Below are 21,953 nucleotides of genomic sequence, written 5' to 3'. Positions count from 1 at the left end.
CACCACCATTTTAGTGTGAACATAGAATAAATATAGTATGCCTGTTTAAAAATCTTCCATTGAATGTATGGAATTCTAAAGTGTCAATAATGTTCTATTTCTACAAGGATTTTTTAGTATCAGGTATAAAAAAGAGCACCAACGAAACATTTAGCGCCCTAACCTCCTCACCAATCCCCCACCCCACGTACCCACTCGCACCTATCCAAACGGAACAACGGTTCCTACGATAGGTACACCGCCCGACGCGCCTCAGCCCATGCAGTTGCGGCCGCCCCACGCGACGCAACCGGCAGAATGGCACCACCGCCTCCCTGCTGCCAGCCCCGCCTATCCACACGACGATGCCGCTCACCGCCTCCTCCCCACCCGACGCAACCGTTGCCAACGCGCATCGTCCCGCGTCCGGATCCAGGCGAGCGAGGCGAGCTGGAGGTAAAGGCTGGTCATGATGCAGATGACGCTGGGCGAGGCAGCGTCGATCTCCGGCCAGATCCGGTCAAGAATGCATTTATTGGTTTTTGAAAGGAATGTTAAGAGACAAGGCACTTCGGTTTTTTTTAATATAGATCATAGTAGTATTTTTATGCTGTAAATTTTAGATTTGATAAGATACGTTGACTTGATATTTTTTATGGTTGTATTTCAGAGAAATATTGATGTGTGAAGTTAGAATACGAGATATAGCTGTTCCACAATATGTGTATTGTTGCGTAAATCTTGGCTCTCTACATCAGCCTTCAATCACTTGAAGGTACATTTCGGTACTGAGTATGTACGTATCTACAATTTTTTATCATGTTTTAATTCTCTCAATCTGTTCATAGATGAATGTCCGATGTTATTTTTACTTGAGTTTAATCTGATCCATGGATAAACTAAGTGCAAACATAATCTATATGTATTCTTTTCAACTATAATTTTATATTTGGCTTTTCAAACTAACCACAATTTGTTTAGAAACAATAAAGTTATTTAGAAATCCCATTAAACGTTCTTCAACAAAAGCAAACGAAGGGCATACCGGTTTCTTTTTGTTACGAGCCTCAAACTTATTGTATTCTAAAATCTGAATATGTTCCCATTTGTTCATTTCTTTCATGCAAAGCAACAAATTGTGCACCCATTGTTGCATCATTTAGCTATTCTCTACTACCTCATCCAGTAATATTTCTTTTGTCGTTTCACTGAATTAACAAAATAGTTTTTATCGCTTATCTGCGCAGGCATATGCTAAGATTGTCTCGACAACATGTCTCCTTCGTACTACTTGTGAAAAATTGATGAATTAATTCGTTGGAATAGGACGCTTATCTGCTCATTTATTTATTTACAGTTTGTGATCGGATCGGATTCAAGGTGTATTTATAGTGATCACAAATGGAAAGCTACATGAAGATACATGAGACAAGAGGTTAACACTCTTCTATGTGTTACCCTCTATTATTAGATTGTATTGTTGACACTGGTTTTGTGACCCAAATATGGTGAGTACAATTTTACCTTATATATGTTTGTTGATACAACAGTGCTCTTTACCAAATTCCAATTTAGGTGAGCGTAGCTTAGCTTGGGGCCTTTCTTGTGCAGTTATTGCTATCTTCATGCCCCATAAGTTGCTTCTACCATGCATGGAAGACAAAGACGCCACCGACAGCCCCCATAAGTTGCTTATGTCATGCATGGAATACAAAGACGCCACCGACAGCAGCGATGCACATAGTGAGGTCATTGTGTGGCAGGATTTTGCTTTGAGTTGCTTCGAGGCATCCAGTGTCGGTGTTTTCTGACTTCACTGCCCTGTTTTTTTAGTGACAATCTGAACATATGTAGTTGATTTACATTATTTGATCGCCCTGCAATATTTTCTGTCATGGTTACTACAAGCTTGAATATAGAATAAGCAGCATATCTATTTAATATATGCAATAAAATTTTGCGCATTAGTTTGTACCTGCATTTGCACAGGTGCATGTGATTATTCAGGTCAGATTGTCCATGTGTTCTATTTGCCACCAAAGTTAGATGCCTCTCCTTATTTTCAGATTATGATTTGAAGTCTTGTTTGAATAGTCCTATTTGTATTTCATGGATTGTATATGTATATGATGTTAAAAGCAGATGTAACCTCATTTATTTTTATATTAATATCAAATGCCTCTTGGCAAACACCTAGCATTTGGTTTCTTGAATGCATTTATTGGTTTTTGAAAGGAATGTTAAGATTCTTATGTTCAATTATAATTTATCTCCGAAAGCTCATTCTAGAATAGTTTTATATAGGTTTTCATTTATGCAAATTTATTATAAATTATACTAGGACAGGGATTTTAAATTTCGGATCCTTTGAGCATACTCACATTCATATTTGATGATGAACACGTGCGTTGCACGTGCATTGTTACTAGTCAGCTAGAAAGCTTCGTGGCCACACAAGTAGAGATGGCACCGCAGGGTATGGTACGGGTGGAATCGTTCCGTATCGAGTTTTACCCGTCCCACCTGAGCTACTAATCATCTATACTCTACTAACAAAAATGCCCGTGCATTGCAACGGGTAACAAAATTATGGCTAATAAATCATGTTTATCAACAATATTGATCTCACCTTGCTAATTCAAATTGAATAAAAATGATAGCTTGTCGCACTTTAGAATTGGACATGCTAACATAATAAGTTTAATTGATGACCACCTGACACAAGCTTAAAGACAATAATTTACTTTAAAACCTTAATTTATTTAGCGATTGAAACATCCAATGTGTAAAACATACTATAATTCCCTTTTTGTTTATATAATTGCAAAGCGACACCAAGTTATACAGCATACAAGTTTTATTTAGCTACCTTGAACAATCACCATCCAAACATAAATATTATATTTCAAAATTGATATTTCTATTGATGTACGGCACAAATTTCACGTCCCATGTGTACACATAGATGCAGGCGGCCATCAGTGTCTACACAACACAAGCTTCCCTGTTGCTTGAGCAACCTGAAATTTTCAGAAAGAAACACATATGAGGTACTCAGGCAACAAATTTGATAACATCTTAAGACGTGTGTGCGCACCGAGCTAGGGAGCGCCATCCAGGAGGTGAAGAGGGCGTGAGAGGGTGATGTGTGCGACGGAGAGGAGCCACCGGAGATGCCCGAGTGATGTACGCGTCGACATGGCCGAAACCCTATCCACGGGCTAGGTGTCGCAGGGCGAGCTCCGGAGACCGGGAGAAGCAGATCCAGCCGTATTGGCTGACAGAGGGATCGGAGAGCAGCTTGAAAGTCTGCTGCGCAGTATCGGACGTTGGCGGAATCAGCCGACCTTGGTCACGGCGCGAGGGTCACGTGAGAGAAGGAGAGATGTGCTGCGAGAGGGGTGGATGGATGGGGAATTCGGCGGATCCATCAGCTGTTGAAGCTGCGAGGTAAGAGGAGGGGAAGTGGAGGGCCGACACCGAGGTTTGGGAGAAATGAGATGGTGGGTGGCGGCGATTTGTCAGAGACCACAAGGGAGGGGGTTGCGGAGGAGGAAGATAACATCCTCTCACTTTACAAAGGACCGCGGATCAAAATCCAAAAACTATAGGGGTTTTTGCAAACTTCTTGGACGAAGTGTTTTCTGACTTATGAAAGGACCATGGGTTGATTTACCAAAAACAGAAAGATTTCTTTAAAAAACAGCCGCGACGGATTTTTCGACAAAAGCAATAGCTGTTTAGTATTAGGTAAAGATATACCTATTAATAAAAGAAATTGGTATTTTTAATACGTCATTAATGTTTAAAAATTCTTATTTTTTTTCATTAATTAACCCGCAATCCATGGGCCCAACGGATCCTCAGATCGAGCAGCCTTCCGAGTCAGCCTTGAGCCTCCTGTTTTGGGCTGCTAATAAAATCTGGACCAAAAGCAATTGCTCTTGCAGGGAAAATAAATGTGGCATGTTGGGTTTAAACTCAAGACGTGCACTATCTATACCTAATAATAAAGTGGCTATTGCTTTCGTCGGAAACCTACCACGATATTTTTATAAAAGAAAGCCCCTGTAATTTTTGTTATTCAACTCGCGCTCCATCATTTATCTGCAACGCAACGATTCGTTGTAAAAATTATACCCGTACGCATCGCCTTCTCCCATCGACCATGGGCCACCCTGGCCTGTGCCCAGGCCGCCGCCCAACCACTCGTCGCCGCGGCCGACCTCAACCGCCACCGCTGCCGATCTCAACCCACCCGCCTCCGCGACTGTACCTCTCCCCACTCACTGCCCCCGTTGCGGCGCTCGAGCGCATCGCGTCGACCCTGGTCCACCTTGGCCTGTGCCCAGGCCGCTGCCACACCACTCGCCGCCGCGGCCGACCTCAACCACCACTGCTGTCGATCTCAACCCACCCGCCTCCGCGGTCGTACCTCTGCCCGCTTGCTGTCCCCGTTTCCGAGCTCGAGCACAGCTTCTGGATCAAATCAACGCGACAGCTACAGCGACTTGGGATGATGCGTCTGCTCGATGCAGAACGGCGGCGGCGCGCGGATAAGGCGCGGCGGAGCGAAGTAATTGCAGGTGGAGGCGGGCCTCCATGGCTCACACGGGGAACTCCGAGGTTATGGCGCGGCAACGGCGACTCCTTATGACCACATAGAGGCGCCTAACCCTTGCTCCCCTCATCGTATCCCCTCATCAGGCAGGAACTCATCATCTGGTGAGATCCCCTCCCCATGCCTCCAACCGTGTGCCAAGCACCGGCAAAAAAATTTGTTTTGTGAGAATTTGTTTGCTGATGAATGAATATATTGAATGTAAGATTGCATTGTTCTAGATAGAGAGAATGGAACACCATCTTCAGTTTGTCATCTGATCCCACATTCTCTATCCCATGAGTGAAATAAGATAACAGTCCATTGATCAATTCACGTAGCATCTTTGTTTTGCTTTGCTTGTCCCGCTTAATTTCTCATCATGGTGGAATTAACAATGGACGGGTTGATTTCTCAATAAAATAGGATATGACTGACTACATTAGTTAGTTAGCTTATTATTTTAATAAATCAAAATGATAATAAAAATATTAAAAGCGTGTGGTATTTTTTTCTCCCGTTGCAACGCATGGGTCCTTTTGCTATCAAACCAAAGAGTCCAGCCAACTAAACTACTAGCATACAACCAGTTGCTAAAAAAAAAAAAAAACTAGCGTACAACCATGTCACGAGGTGGTTCAGCAGCCAGTCAAGTAGTACCACTCTGATTTTTTACATTAGATCCTGTATCATTTTAGAAGGAAAAAGAAGGAACGTCCACTCATGCTGGTGGACTCCAATTAAATCACAGAATGACGTTGTAAAAAGAAAGCCAAGACAAGAACAGCCATAGATTAAATGACAGAAGAACATGATAAAAAGAAAACCAAGACAAGAGCAATCGTAGATTTAAAATAGGCTCGAACATGCAAAGAAACGAGCTCAGACCCGAGAGATTTGAGAACAGCACCGTCGACTTCAAGGGCGCCGACTTTGAGTTCCTCCCCTTCGGAGCTGGCCGGAGGAATCGCCCCGGCATGTCGCTCGGGATGGCCAACATGGAGCTGGCGTTCGCTAGCCTCCTTTTCCACTTCGACTGGGAGCTGCCCTCTGGCGTCGGGGCCGAAGACATGGACATGACGGAGACCTTCGGTATCACGGTGAGAAGGAAGTCCAAGCTGTGGGTGCACGCAAAACCCCACGTCCCATGTGGAAACGGATTTCTTTGTTAATGGCTATTGGCACGTAGGGTGGGAGCCTTGATTTGGAATTATATGTAGTTTTCTGGCCCATACATTCGCGTAGCTGCAAGGTGTCATGTCATCATCGTCCTTGTACAATTGAATACCCTGTCTAAATCTCAGTTGTTGTTGCATATGCATGTCTCATTTATTTCTTTGTCCAAGAGTCTTGATTGTACCGATGGAGAACCCAAGATAGATGCGAAATGTCCATGACCTCGTCCAATTAGGTTGCTATCAAATGAACAACGATGCAGGTACGCGTGCTCGGGTGCATGTCAAACCATATATTCCACGAACAACAGTATTCACCAGCTAGAAAGCTTCTTGGCCACACAAGTTTCTATCTCGTTGTTGATGATTTATAGCGTAGATGTGATGTAAGTACTGTGGCAATAATCATGGAATAATATATGCATGTATTCAAACAAAGGGCACACGTACTTTACCTCCAACTATGCACTTTCCTTTCACAGTTCTTTGGAGGTGGGTCATTTTACCACGACACCCCCTACTCGTAGGAAGGTTGAACCGGGAAATCTAAAAATTGAGAATCACCTTCATAAAAGTGATTTTCAAACTTGCTTCCGTGCGGCTCCTGCGTATGCACCGGGGCGCCACCGAACCACCGAGGGCCTCCCAGCCTTGCCACCTACCCTCGCAGCCGATGGATGTCGTCACCGGGCAAAGCCCGGGCGGCGTGGCAGCGGCGCGGTGACGATGGGTGTGGAGGGCTCGGATGTGAGCTTCGACGGTCGGGTTGGCGTTGTCTTCCCTGAGGCGGACGCTGCCTCGTGTTGGTGGATGTTGTCGGCAAGATGCGGAGGCGTCGAAACAGGGGACTCGACGCGAGGCTTTGGCCCATGTGTTGAGGTCGTCAGCGATAGGGTTGCCTACTAAGGGTAGGGCCATCGACCTACTATCCAGGGCTCACCTAGGGCCCCACCCAGTCAATAAAGTCCTAGGGCTATCGATGCAGTCGAAGTCTCACTCGGACATACAAAGTCACTCGAACAACCTCCAGTCAGTCAGATGTTCCCCAACACTCGGACTAAGAGAATGCGCGGACAACGAAAGGACTGCAACAGCCAGGGACTTAATCTCTCACATAAAGCGCCGTGAAGCCATACGTTACCAGTAACGTTGTAGTCAGAGTTGCAGTTTTAGATAACTTCCGTAGTTATTATCATTTAATGCCCTTGAAGTGGAGGCTGTGGGTCCACACACACTCTATATAAGCCTACCTTGAGGTCCCAGACAGGGGTTAAGCATTTTGTTTATTCACACCCCCCATAAGCAACACTAAGCCTTCGGGTTCGAAACGTAGGGTCTTTATCACTCCCGAGTGGGGCATGAACTTGTACATCCGAGTGTTACCACTGCGTTGTAGCTAGGCTCCGCCATCCGTCTCTATCCCTCGTACTATTGTCAGGTTCATCCCCTCGAGAGTTCGCGTCGTGATACGTCTCCGTCGTATCTATAAATTTTGATTGTTCCATGCCAATATTATCCAACTTTCACATATTTTTGGCAACATTTTATATGATTTATTGGACTAACATATTGATCCAGTGCCAAGTGCCAATTCCTGTTTGTTGTATATTTTTTGTTTCACAGAATATCCATATCAAACGAATTCCAAATGCGATAAAAATTTATGGAGAATTATTTTGGAATATATGTGATTTTTGCGAGGTGGAATCAATGTAAGCCGAGGCCCACGGCCTCCACTACCCACCAGGGCGCGACCCATGCCTCCTGGCGTGCCCTGCCCTCTAGTGGCCACACCGTGAGTCGGTTGGGGCTCTTCTTGAGGCCCAAGAAAGGTAATTTATGAAAAAAATCATGTAAAAACTTCAGCCCGATCGGAGTCATGGATGTCTGGGAATTTAAGAAATGGTGAAGGAACAGAAGAGAACAGAGAGGGAGATCCAATCTCGGAGGGGCTCCTGCCCCTCCGCCGCCATGGAGGCCATGGACCAGAGGGGAAACTTTGCTCCCATCTATGGGGAGGCCAAGGAATAATAAGAAGGAGGGGGCTCCCTCTCCCTCTCTCCCCATGGCGCCGGAGTGCCGCTGGGGCAAGGAACGTGACGGCGATCTACGTCAACAATCTTGTCGCCGTCAACACCAACTCCCCCCCCCTCTATGCAGCGGTGTAACACCTCTTTTCCCACTGTTACTCTCTAATTAAACATACTATTTCCCAATGATATGTGGCTATCCTATGATGTTTGAGTAGATCCGTTTTGTCCTATGGGTTAATTGTGATATGATGTTATTGATATGAGTTGTGTGTTGATATGTTGCTGTCTAATTAAGGTGCCTTCCGTGAGGCGCACACATGAAGGATACACGCTGGAGGGTTTGTAATATGTTCATGATTCACTTATAGTGGGTGGCGAGAGTGACTGAAACTTACACCTGAGTAAGGGAGTTGTTCGTGTATGGGAGTAATGAGGAATTGATGTTTAATGCTATGGTTGGGTTTACCTTAATGATTTCTAGTAGCTGCGGATGCTTGCTAGAGGTCCAATAATAAGTGCATATGATCCAAGTACGGAAAGTGTGTTAGCGTATGCCTCTCCCTCATTGCACAAGATAAGTATCTATCATGTTATGCTCAATTACCTATGGACAATTTTTTTCTTGCGTTACACAAAAAGCTTTCTACTAAATAGCACCTAACTTTTATTACCATGCTCTTTATATTCTTGCAAAACATGACCTATCTTTTATTTACTTGTTCTTTATTATCTTGCAATCCTATCTATTACACCTACTAAGTACTTCTACTGTTATTCTTGTTTTAGGTAAAGCAAGCGTTAAGTATGCCTAGAGTTGTATTGGTGGTCAATAGAACTTGAGGAAATATTTGTTCTACCTTTATCTCCTCGTTGGGTTCGACACTCTTATTTATTAAAAAGGGCTACAAACGATCCCCTATACTTATGGGTTCTCCAGACCTTTTTTCTGGCACCGTTGCCGGGGAGCAATAGCGTGGGTCGAATATTCTTGTTTGTGCTTGTTTGCTTTTATCACTAAGTAGTTTTATTTTTTTATTGTTTTTTATCTTTAGTTATGTGTAGGAAACTCAAAATACCAAAAAAATAGTTGTACCTACCGAACCAATGGTTGAAGAACCACCCAAAATCTATCATACTAGTGAAGCTTTTTTACTTGTATCATCTTCGATCCCTATGTGCTCGTGCTGAAACCCCAACTAGTTTAGTTGAGGGAACAATATTAGATGATCATGCTTATTATGTGTGACACCGCTTATCTCAAAAAGGGAAAGTTTTATGGCATCATATTAATACTTTGCATTGCTATGCTTGGAATTTATGTGAAATATATGATTTACTTGTTGTTCTGAAGACTCTAAGAAACACCTTCCCTACCAATGTGAGTTTAGTGATAATGGAATCTTATCTTCTTATGCTAAAGTTGTTTATAGTTATTATGATGTTGAACAAATTAAATAATTTGTTGCTTTTAAGGGTTCCTATGAAATTGCTTCTTTGATTGAAAAGTATGATGTTATTCTTTACAAATATGAAAAAATTTCATGCTTAAATATTGCTATGAGAATTATGAATACAATGCCCATATTAATTAATTTATTGAGAGAATGTGTGCTACCTTGGAAGAAACTAATATTTTGCAGGAATCTATGGAAGAGGAAATTGGTGAAACCATGAGCTCATTGGATGAAAAAGATGAGGAGGAGAGCAACGAAAAACGGAAGGAAGAGCGTATTAGATACACGTGCCCACCTTCTAATGATAGTAACTCTTCAACTCATAAATTGTTTAATTTCCCTTCGTGCTTACCGAAGGATGAATGCTATGATAACTACTATGATCTTGTCGATTCTTTTAAAATATCCATTTTTGATGAAATTGATGCTTGCTATGCTTGTGGCCAAGATGCCAATATGAATTATGCTTGTGAATATGAACTTGCTATAGTTCTTTATGTTAAGAATGAAGTTGTTTCTATTGCGCACCCACACATGATAGTCCTATTATCTTTTTGAATTCTCCCAACTACACCATATCAGAGAAGTTTGCACTTATTAAGGATTATATTGATGGGTTGTGCTTTACCATTACACATGATAATTTTGATGGATATATGCATGCGCTTGCTGCTCCTACTTGCAATTATTATGATAGAGGAACTACATCTCCATCTCTTTATGTTTCCGACATGATAAAATTGCAAGAAACTGCTTATTCTATGTATTGGCCTTTACTTGATGTGCATGACTTGTTCTTTTATGACATGTCAATGCATAGGAGAAGAGTTAGATTTCTATGTCACATGATATATATCACTTTGTGCTCACTACTAAATTACAAATCATTGTTAATTAAAATTGGCTTTGATATACCTTGGGATCCGAATGGATCAATTACTTGAGCACTTTATGCCTAGCTTAAGGGCTTTAAAGAAAACACTATCATGGAGACAACCCGGACGTTTTAAAGAGTCATTTATTTCTTATGAGTTCTTTTAAAAGGTTTAAAAACAAAAATATATAGAGGGGAACTTATTTTTTTTTAAAAGAGAAGCGATTGGAAGGTTATGCATTGGAGAAGTGAGGGTCGACCTTGAACATTGTGTTCGTGCTCGTGGAAACTGTGTAGAATTTTTCATGAGTTTGTCACAATAATAATTATCCCCTTGTAAAAATAGATTTGTATTATAAACATAATGTGCCATGATTTGCCGTTAGGATGATTAGATTGCTTGTTGGTATGTGCGGTGCAAAAACAGAAACTTTGGGTGTAGTGCGTGAATTAACATGTTTTACTGGAACATCTAAAGTTTCTAAAAAAATTACAAAGCAATACTGTGAAATTTTTATATTTCTTCCTAGGTTTTCAGAATTTTGAAGTTAAAGAAGTATGGTCAATATTCAGATTACTACAGATTGTCCTGTTTTTGACAGATTCTCTTTTTGATGCATTATTTTGCTCGTTTTGATGAAACTATGGATTGTATCGGTGGTATAAGCCATGGAAAAGTTATATTATAGTAGCTATAATGCAAAAAAAAATATGAATGGGTTTGCAACAACACTTAAGGTAGTAATTTGCATTATTATATTAACGGATCTCACGAGTTTTCTATTAAGTTTTGTGTGGATGAAGTGTTCGAAGTTCGAGGAGGTCTCGATATGAGGAGATGGAGGAGAGGCAAGAGTTAAAGCTTGGAGATGCCCAAGTCAACCCAAGTAAATATCCAAGGAGACTGAAGCATCTAAGATTTGGTATGCCCCGGAAGTCATCCCATCTTTCTTCAACAATTATCGGTATGTTTTCGTCTTCGTTTTGTTCACATGATATGCGTAAATCTTGGAGCATTTTTTGTGTTTAATTTTCACTTCTATTTTTTGCACCATGCTAGTATGAGATATTCCATGGTTTGTTTATAGAATGCTCATTGCACTTCACTTATATCTTTTGAGTGTGGCTTTATAGAATGCTTCACGTGCTTCATTTATATCATTTGAAGTTTGGATTGCGTGTTTCTCTACATATAGAAAACCGTTATTTGTAGAATGCTCTTCTGCTTCACTTATATTTATTAGAGCATGCTCTTTTATAGAAAGAATTAAACTCTCGTGCTTCACTTATACCTATTTAGAGAGTCAATAGGAATTAGTCATTTACCTTGTTAGTCATAAAATCCTACATAAAACTTGTAGACACTCAGTATGATATGTTTGATTCCTTGCAATAGTTTTCTGACATTAAAATAGTAATATGTGGGTGCACTAGTTGATGATTGTGTATTAGTAAGAATATTGATGTTAAGGTTTGTGATTCCCTAAGCATGCGCTATAGTCTCTGGTTATGCGATGAAGTTGGAGCATAATTTATCCTTGATTGAAATCCTTTGTGCTATTATAATCGGGGTCGCACGATGGTTAACTCCTCCCAACCTTCTCCCTAGCGGCATGCGGGTTGTGCTTTGCTTTGAGAGAGCTAATAAAATCTTGCAATAAGTATGTGAGTCCTTTGTGACTAATGTGAATCCATGGATATATGCACTCTTACCTTTCCGCAATTTGCTAGCTTCTACGATACCGTGCATTGCCCTTTCTCACCTCGAGAATCGGTGCATATTTCACAGGTGCATCCAAACCCCATGATATGATATGCTCTCTCACACATAAGCCTTGTTATATCTTCCACAAAACATCCACCATACCTACCTATTATGGCATTTCCATAGCCATTCCGGGATATATTTCCATGCAACTTCCACCACTTTCGTTTTGATGATTGAGCATTGATACGTCTCCATCGTATCTACTTTTCCAAACTCTTTTGCCCTTGTTTTGGACTCTAATTTGCATGATCTGAATGGAACTAACCTGGACTGACGCTGTTTTCAGCAGAATTGCCTTGGTGTTATTTTTGTGCAGAAATCAAAGTTCTCCAAACGTCCTGAAAATTTACGGGGAGGAGTTTTGGAAAATATCAATAATATCTGCGCCAAGTTCCACCTCAGGGGGTGGGCCAGTGGGCCACAAGCCACTGCTCCGCCACCACCCCCTGGTGGCGGTGGGCAGGCTTGTGGGGCCCACACGGCTCTGCCGCCCTCAATCTCAGGTCTATAAGTTGCCTTTCGTCCTAGAAAAAATATCCGCCCACACAGCGCCGCCACCACCTGTTCTTCATCTAGAGGGCCGATCTGGAGTCCGTCTTGGGCTCCAGAGAGTGGAAATCGTCACCATTGTCATCATCAACCTTCTTCCCTCTCCAATTTCATGAAGCTCTTCGTCGTTCATGAGTAATCTATTCGTAGGCTCGCTGGGCGGTGATGAGTAGGATGAGATCTATCATGTAATCGAGTTAGTTTTGATGGGGATTGATCCCTAGTATTCACTATGTTCTGAGATTGATGTTGCTACTACTTTGCCATGCCTAATGCTTGTCACTAGGGCCCGAGTGCCATGATTTCAGATCTGAAATTATTATGTTGTCACCAATATATGTGTGTTTTAGATCCGATCTTGCAAGTTGTAGTTACCTACTATGTGTTATGATCCGGCAACCCCGGAGTGACAATAACCGGAACCACTCCCGATGATGACCATAGTTTGAGGAGTTCATGTGTTCACCAAGTGTTAATGCGTTGGTCCGGTTCTTTATTAAAAGGAGAACCTTAATATCCCGTAGTTTCCTTTTGGACCCCGCTGCCATAGGAGGGATGGACAATAGATGTCATGCAAGTTCTTTTCCCTAAGCACGTATGACGACACACGGAATGCATGCCTACATCACATTGACGAACGGGAGCTAGCCACATATCTCTCTGTGTTATAGCTGTTGCATGATGAATATCATCCAAACAAATCACCGACCCATTGCCTACGAGTTTGTCCTACTATTGCTACTGCTGTTACTTGTCTTGCTCTGCTGCTGCTGCTACTACTGTTGCTACTGCTGTTACTTGTTTTGCTCTGCTGCTGCTGGTACTGTTGCTACTACTGTCGCTTGCTACTGTTGCTACTTGCTAGTGCTGTCACTACTGCTGTTCCTTGCCACTGCCGTTACTCGTTACTTTGCTGTTACTACTGTGCTTGCAGATACTAATCTTTCAGGTGTGGTTGAATCTGACAAATTTAGCTACTAATACTTGAGAGTATTCTCTCACCTCCCGTCGTGCATACCAACAAATTGGGTCAATACTCTACCCTCGAAAACTGCTGCGAACCCACGCGCTGGTGGGCCATCCACAACATTCTTCTAGTTCCGTTGCCGGGGAGTGCTAGCAGCATTCTTCTGGTGCCGTTGCAAGGGAAGGATTGTTGTCATCAGCATTCGTCTAGCTATCGCCAGAGATTGCAATCAACATTTTTCTGGCGCCGTTGCCGGGGAGGTATTGCTATGTTCTCTGAGTCACTTGGGATTTATATCTGCTGATCACTATGAAGAATCTGAAGGATCCGAAGACCAAAGTCTTGCCCTCAACTCCGAGGGGAGGTAAGGAATTGCCATCTAGCTCTGCACTTGATTCACCTTCAGTTATGAGTAAGTTTGCGACATCACCTCCTGCTAGAAATCTTGATATGTCGTGTGTGCTTGATGATGCTTTGCCTACTACTGCTAGAGATGCTATGCTTGATACTATGCCTGATGATACTATGCTTGATACTATGCCTGATACTGCTAGAGATGCTATGCTTGATACTGCTTTGCCTAATGATGCTAGAGATGCTATTTTGCCTGATGATGCTATGCTTGATACTGCTAGAGATATGCCTCTGCCTGATGTTCCATTAGGAGTGTTCCTTGATGCTCGTGATGCTTCTGAAACTGCCGATACTATTGAGATAGAACCTGCTTTTGCTCCTGTTAGATCTAGCTGTCCTAGATATGAATTGCCTGATATACCTGAAGGTTACGTTATGGAGGGAGAGATAGCTGAGGATTTTCTTGCGTGTAAGGATGCCTATGACGCTGAGAAGTTACTTCTCAAGTGGAAGGAAAAATCTCGGGAAGCTAGGATGAAAAATGACCCAAAGTTTGCCGATTCGCCTATCTTTGTCACCGATAAGGATTATGAATTCTCTGTCGACCCTGAGATAATCTCTCTAGTCGAATCTGATCCTTTTCACGGTTATGAGTCTGAGACGGTCATAGCCCATCTTGCCAAACTATCCGAAATAGTCAACCTTTTCACTAATGAGGAGAAGATCCGCCACTACTATATCCTTAAGCTGTTTCCTTTCTCTCTGAAGGATGATGCTAAAGCCTGGTTCACCTCTCTTGCTCCAGGATGTGTGCGTAGTCCCCAGGAGATGGTCTATTACCTCTGTGAGAAATATTTCCCTGCCCATAAGAAGCAAGCTGCCTTGCAGGAAATATACAACTTTGCTCATTTCCAAGAAGCTTGGGGGAGGCTCGTCCAGCTACAGAATGCTTTGCCTGATCACCCTCTTAAGAAGAACGAGATACTTGATATCCTCTATAACGGACTTACCGATGCCTCTAGAGACCACCTAGATAGTTGTGTCGGTTGTGTTTTTAGGGAACGAACTGTAGAACAAGCTGAGACCCTACTGAATAACCTCTTGATCAATGATAATGCTTGGACTATTCCCGAACCACCTCCTAAGCCAACTCCGAAGAAAATTGGTATTCTATTCCTCAGTCCCAAAGATATGCAAGAAGCCAAGAAATATATGCAAGAGAAAGGCATTAGATCTGAAGATGTCAAAAATCTACCACCTATCGAAGAGATCCATGGTCTCGATAACCCGATACAGGTAGTAGAAGTGAATTCTCTGTGTAGGTTTGACGAGAGTGATATTCCTTTTGATAAACCTGCTAGCCTATGGTTTGATGAATTTGACAACTTTGTTGCCAAACAACAGAGTTTCAATGATTATGTTAGCAGACATTTCGAACACAGTACTCGTATGCTTAGTCATTTAAGTGCTTGTGTAGACAGAAATGTCAATGATCTGAAGCTTCTGAGTAAACATGCCTCTATGATTACTACGCAGGTAGAACAAGTACTTAAAGCTGAGAATGACTTGATCAATGAATTAAATGACAACTCTGTAAGAGTCATTACTAGAGGAGGCAAAATGACTCAGGAACCTTTGTATCCTGAGGGTCATCCTAAGAGAATTGATCAAGATTCTCAAGGAATTAATGCAGATGCACCCAGTCATCCTAAGGAGAAGAAGAAGGATGATAGAAACCTGCACGCCATTTCATCAAATACTGTCACACCTGAAGAACCTAATGATATTTCTGCGTCTGATGCAGAAACACAATCAGGTGATGAACATGAACCTGGTGACAATATGGACAGTGATGTTCATAATAATGCTCAACCTAGCAATGATGAGGATGTGGAGATTGAACCTACGGTTAATCCTGATAATCCACAACCTAAGAGATATGACAAGAATGACTTCACTGCTAGTAAGCATGGTAAAGAAAGGGAGCCATGGGTTCAGAGACCTATGCCCTTCTCTCCTAAGCCATCCAAGAAAAAGGATGATGAGGATTTTGAGCGCTTCGTTGAGATGATAAGACCCGTCTTTCTGCAGATGCGGTTAACTGATATGCTCAAGATGTCTCCATATGCCAAGTACATGAAAGATATCGTGACTAATAAACGGAAGATACCAGATCTTGAGATCTCCACCATGCTTGCCAATTACACTTTTAAAGGTGGAACTCCTAAGAAATTGGTGATCCCGGAGTGCCCACTATACCTTGCTCCATTAAATGAAACTACGTAAGAACTGCCTTATGTTACCTTGGAGCCGGTGTTAGTGTTATGCCACTCTCTCTTTGTCGTAGACTTGAATTGGATAAGTTGACACCCACTGAAATTTCTCTGGAAATGGCCGACAAATGAACTGCTTTCCCTATCGGCATTTGTGAGGATGTGCCTGTTGTGGTTGCTAATACCACTATCTTAACAGACTTTGTTATCTTGGATATCCCGAGGACGATGCCATGGCTATCATCCTCAGAAGACCCTTTTTAAACACGGCAGGGGCTGTTATAGATTGCAAAAAAGGCAATGTCACTTTCCACGTCAACGGTAATGAGCACGCAGTGCACTTTCCGAAGAAACGATATCCAGTACATTGCATCAATGCTATCGAAAAGACTTCATCGATTCTCATTGGGAGCTTTGAATGCCCTATTCCTCGTGTCAAGATGAAGTATGATTTGCTTGTTGGGGAGATACATATCCCCATTGAGGTGACTTAGTGGCTATCAGGAATTCTCCGTTCTCTCTTGCGATTCGAGAAGGTTTTGTCATAAGGACTTGATCAACCCCATTGACGGATTTCTTTCGATGACCATGAAACAGATGAATCAAAGAGTCACATACCTCTATTTTGAGTTTTCCTTTTCTGTTGCTTAGAAGAAAAATGATAGAATTAGTTTAGTTTTTCCTGTTTTCCGTTTTAGCGTCCCAGAGAAAAATACCTCGAAAATAAAAGTTCTCCGATGGTCCTGAAAATTTAGTATGATTTTTTCTGGAATTTTTGAAAATTTCCGGGCCTGAGAGCTGGCCTGGGGGCCAGACCAGTGGGCCACAAGCCCTGCCACCGCCACCTACCCCCCTGGTGGCGGGGTGCAAGCTTGTGAGGCCCACAGGCACCCCCTGCACTCATTCCAGCTCCCAGCCTCTTCTTCCACCTCCAGAAAAAATTGTTTCGCAGCTCAAACCCGTGTTCTTGCTCATTTGGCTGTGATTTTCGATCTCGTTGCTGAAAGCACCATTCTCCGAACCGTTTTGTGGAAATTACTCCTTGGTAAGTGACTCCTCCATTGGTCCAATTTGTTTTTGCTCTAGTGCTTTATCCTTCACGTATTCTTACTACCTTGGTGACCCTGTTCTTGAGCTAGAAATGTTGATTTTAGCTGGTCCCAAGTAGTTTTAGCGCGTGATACAGTCTCTAGGCACTAGTAGGAGTAGTTGCTACAAGGCGTGGTGGGTCTTTATTCACTTTTCTCTTGAACTTCAAAAATTTCAGCATAAGGAAATTATGTTCAGGAGGAAGTTTCATGGTGGTTCCTCAAGTAAGAAGGGTCCTCGTCCCTCTTTTCGGGACCCCGAACCTTTTGAACTAAGGGACGCACTGGTACAACCATGTGAATGGCCTTCCGATGAGTTCATGATCGAAGCAGGTTTCAAGGATGAGTTTGATGCACTTGTCCGCAATGCCGGGTTAGAAGAATTCCTCTTAGATAAATGTGACCAGTATGCTATGCTCATTGCCTCTTTCGTGTGTAGATTTAAATTTTTAGCTGGCCGTGAATCATCCATACTGTTTGACCTGTACGATAAATCCTATACTGTGGGTCTTGAGGATTTCACTAGGATTTGCAAGATACCCTATTGGGGTAGTGTTAATGATCCTCCTAAGTCTTTGGTCAGAGACTTTGTCTCCAGTATAACTGTTGGAGAAACCAGAGATATCATGCAAGCCACCATAGGAAGCATCCATTTCCCTGCCTTACACTACCTTGCCCTCTTCATAGGTAGGTGCATTAACGGCAAGGGTGCACATTGTCACCTATGCGCTTCCGACCTTAGTATCCTTAAGAGTGCATTAACAGGTGAGAGGAGCTTCAATATGGGACCTATTATAGCAAGGAGGCTGAATAAAAATGCCAGTGAGGGGGATTTCTTTGGTGAAGTTTATGCTACACGCTTAGCAAATTTTCTTGGAGTATCCATCCGTCCAGAAAACCTTCCTCTCCGTACATCCTACCTTGATCGTGTCGCTCTAACACGTTACCAGTTCCTTGAGAGAGATCATGGATCCCTCCTATACCGCTTGATATTTAACCGGCAACGTGTTTTCCATATTACCCTTCCTGCTCCTGCTTTCTTTGACTTTCAGGTAAAACAAAGATACTGTATAACCATAGGAGAGGCAGAGGAGTATGAGAGGGAGGCGACTGCTGCTCGACTCGTGAGGCAGCTATTCAGGCAGTGGTTGCAGCACTCCCGTATAACACCCATTATGACTTTGTGTTTCGCCAGGATCATCCATGGGAGTAGAACAATCTAGGCCAAAAGCCTAAGCTTGGGGGAGTACGTGTTCTCACCGACTTTACATTCATGCTTATGCTTTCACTTTGTTAGCCGTTGTTTACACTTTGCCACTGTATTATCCATGCTAGTTTCCTTCCGTTTTCTTGTTTTCTTTTTTTTGTGCCCTTTTGAGAAAACCCAAAAAGATTTTTCTTTCTTCTTTTGCTTGTTGGGAGCTTTCCCGTGTAAATAGTTTTCTTTTTCTTTGTGTCAAGGTAGAAGATATTGGTTACAATGTTTATTGGTTCTTGCATGCTTACCTGTTTAGCGTTCAAAGAGCCATATTACTTTGTCTTCTCCTTTGTATTTGCCTACAGATTCAGCTTAGTCCAATGCGCTTATTATTGTTCACATCGTTCGATCGTGCAAATGAAAGGCAACAATGATGATATATGATGAAGTGACCGAGACTAAAAAGCTGGTATGAACTCCATCTATTTTCTTTTTGTAAATATGACTAGCTTGTCAACCCAGATTTAGCTTTGTTGTGAGAGAACCATGTTTGCAATGACAACTTAGATTCTGATGCCATGCTTATTTAGCTGAGAGCTTATAATGATTTGTCTTGAATGCCAACATAGATTTTGAGATGACTATGATGTAGTATGATAGGATGGTATTCTCCTTTGAATGTTTCAAGTGGCTTGAATTGGCGCATGTTCATGCATGTAGTTGAAACAAAATCAACATAGCCTCTATGATGTTTGTGTTCATGGTGATTTATATCCTGTTCATGCTTGCATTCAATGTTAGTCAAACTCATTGCATTTTGATGACTGTTGTCGCTCTCTAGTTGGTCGCTTCCCAGTCTTTTGCTAGCCTTCACTTGTACTAAGCGGAATACCGCTTGTGCATCCACTTCCATAAACCCAAAAGTTTTTCCATGAGAGCCCACCATACCTACCTATTTGCGGTATCTACCTGCCATTCCGAGTAAATTTGCATGTGCCATTCTCTAAACCTTCAAGAAATAATCTGTTTTGCATGCCCGAACCGCTCATGTGGTGACAGAGGGCTATTGGTATCTTCCATGCTAGGAGTGTTATCCTCGACATGTGTTTATTCACAATCATTCACGAGAAAGGGGTTGGTATTTGGAATGCCCAGTTCCACGCTTAAATCGAAAACATAACTGTAAAACAAGACTCCCCCCGGATTGATGTTAGTATGGACGGTACCCGAGGATTCGGCTAGCCGTGGAGTGTGATTGATTGGTGGTGGGGGAGTTAAAACTTTACTTTTCTGTTTGGGAACTGCCTATAGCATGAGTAGCATGGAAGATATTGAGAACTCTTGGTCATTGCGTTGACAATGAAAGCATGCCACCCAAAATTATTATCTCTGTTTTCAAAGCTTGAGCTCTGGCACCTATGCAAATCAATGCTTCCCTCTGTGAAGGGCCTGTCTATTTATTTTCCAGTTGAGTCATCCTCCTATTATATAAGCACCAATTAGAGAGCACCTCTGTCATTTTTATGTTTTGCTTTTGATTGATATTGAGTATGACTATGACTCGATCTTCATTGCTATGAATTACAATGTTTAGTCAACCCTTGATCTTTGAAAGTGCTCTGCATTTATGTTTTGCGGTCTCAGAAAGAGCTAGCGAGATACCACCTATTCATATTGCTTCATGCTTGTTTTGATTGAAGTGTTGGTATTTGAAACTCATTATTATTTGCTCGTTAGCTGATTATGCCATTGATATTAGTTTACTGTGAGACCTTTGTATCATTTGCTTATGTGGTTAACTTGTGATCTTGCTGAAATTCTGGTTATGAGTTAGACATAGTTGCAACAAAAAGATCAAACAGAGTTTGTCAAAGTTTTTCTTTCTCTCTCAGTTTGTCAACTGAGTTGCTTGAGGACAAGCAAGGTTTTAAGCTTGGGGGAGTTGATACGTCGACAACGTATCTACTTTTCCAAACTCTTTTGCCCTTGTTTTGGACTCTAATTTGCATGATTTGAATGGAACTAACCTGGACTGACGCTGTTTTCAGCAGAATTGCCTTGGTGTTATTTTTGTGCAGAAATCAAAGTTCTCCAAACGTCCTGAAAATTTACGGGAAGCAGTTTTGGAAAATATCAAAAATATCTGCGCCAAGTTCCACCTTAGGTGTGGGCCAGAGGGCCACAAGCCCTTGCTCCGCCACCACCCCCTGGTGGCGGTGGGTAGGCTTATGGGGCTCACACGGATCTGCCGCCCCCAATCTCAGGTCTATAAGTTGCCTTTCGTCCCAGAAAAAATAAAGAGAGAAGTTTTCGTCGCGTTTTTGATACGGAGGCGCCACCACCACCTGTTCTTCATCTGGAGGGCAGATGTGGAGTCCGTCTAGGGCTCCAGAGAGGGGAAATCATCGCCATCGTCATCATCAACCTTCTTCCCTCTCCAATTCCATGAAGCTCTTCGTCGTTCATGAGTAATCTATGCGTAGGCTTGCTGGGCGGTGATGAGTAGGATGAGATCTATCATGTAATCGAGTTAGTTTTAATGGGGATTGATCCCTAGTATTCACTATGTTCTGAGATTGATGTTGCTACTACTTTGCCATGCCTAATGCTTGTCACTAGGGCCCGAGTGCCATGATTTTAGATCTGAAATTATTATGTTGTCACCAATATATGTGTGTTTTAGATCCGATCTTGCAAGTTGTAGTTACCTACTATGTGTTATTATCCGGCAACCCCGGAGTGAAAATAACCGGAACCACTCCCGGTGATGACCATAGTTTGAGGAGTTCATGTGTTCACCAAGTGCTAATGTGTTGGTCCGGTTCTTTATTAAAAGGAGAACCTTAATATCCCGTAGTTTCCTTTTGGACCCCGCTGCCACGGGAGGGATGGACAATAGATGTCATGCAAGTTCTTTTCCCTAAGCACGTATGACGACACACGGAATGCATGCCTACATCACATTGATGAATGGGAGCTAGCCACATATCTCTCCATGTCATAGTTGTTGCATGATGAATATCATCCAAACAAATCATTGACCCATTGCCTATGAGTTTGTCCTACTGTTGCTACTGTTGTTACTTGTCTTGCTCTGCTGCTGCTGCTACTTCTGTTGCTACTGCTGTTACTTGTTTTGCTCGGCTGCTGCTGCTACTGTTCCTACTACTGTCGCTTGCTACTGTTGCTACTTGCTACTGCTGTCACTACCGCTGTTCCTTGCCACTGTCGTTACTCGTTATTTTCCTGTTACTACTGTGCTTGTAGATACTAATCTTTCAGGTGTGGTTGAATCTGACAAATTCAGCTGCTAATACTTCAGAGTATTCTCTCAGCTCCCGTCGTGCAAACCAACAAATTGGGTCGAATACTCTACCCTTGAAAACTGCTGCGAACCCACACGCTGGTGGGCCATCCACAACATTCTTCTAGTTCCATTGCCGGGGAGTGCTAGCTACATTCTTCTGGTGCCGTTGCAAGGGAAGGATTGTTGTCATCAGCATTCGTCTAGCTATCGCCAGAGATTGCAATCAAGCATTCATTGTCATATTGCCTTGTATGATTGTAAGATAGCTAGCACGATATTTCCATGTCTTGTCTATTTTTATGTCTGTGCTATGCTAGAGCATTGGACATCCTCG

General features: G+C 42.5%; 2 long non-coding RNA genes across 2 annotated transcripts; one reads left to right on the top strand and one right to left on the bottom strand.

Annotated features, from left to right (window-relative positions):
- The first annotated feature begins 213 nt into the window (after positions 1-213).
- On the top strand, positions 214-1,976 carry LOC123398587. Its single transcript, XR_006610207.1, has 3 exons — positions 214-754; positions 1,337-1,487; positions 1,591-1,976. It is a non-coding gene; the product is annotated as an uncharacterized LOC123398587 (long non-coding RNA).
- Positions 1,977-2,765: 789 nt separating this feature from the next.
- On the bottom strand, positions 2,766-3,703 carry LOC123398586. The gene is made up of 2 exons (XR_006610206.1): positions 3,077-3,703; positions 2,766-2,999 (listed from the first exon to the last, which is right to left on the bottom strand). It is a non-coding gene; the product is annotated as an uncharacterized LOC123398586 (long non-coding RNA).
- Between the last annotated feature and the right edge of the window lie 18,250 nt (positions 3,704-21,953).

Source organism: Hordeum vulgare, chromosome 5H (genome assembly GCF_904849725.1).
Source record: "Hordeum vulgare subsp. vulgare chromosome 5H, MorexV3_pseudomolecules_assembly, whole genome shotgun sequence".
NCBI classification, from domain to species: Eukaryota; Viridiplantae; Streptophyta; class Magnoliopsida; order Poales; family Poaceae; genus Hordeum; species Hordeum vulgare.
Note: the sequence above shows the minus strand (reverse complement) of the source record. Positions and strands in the feature narration are given on the sequence as shown.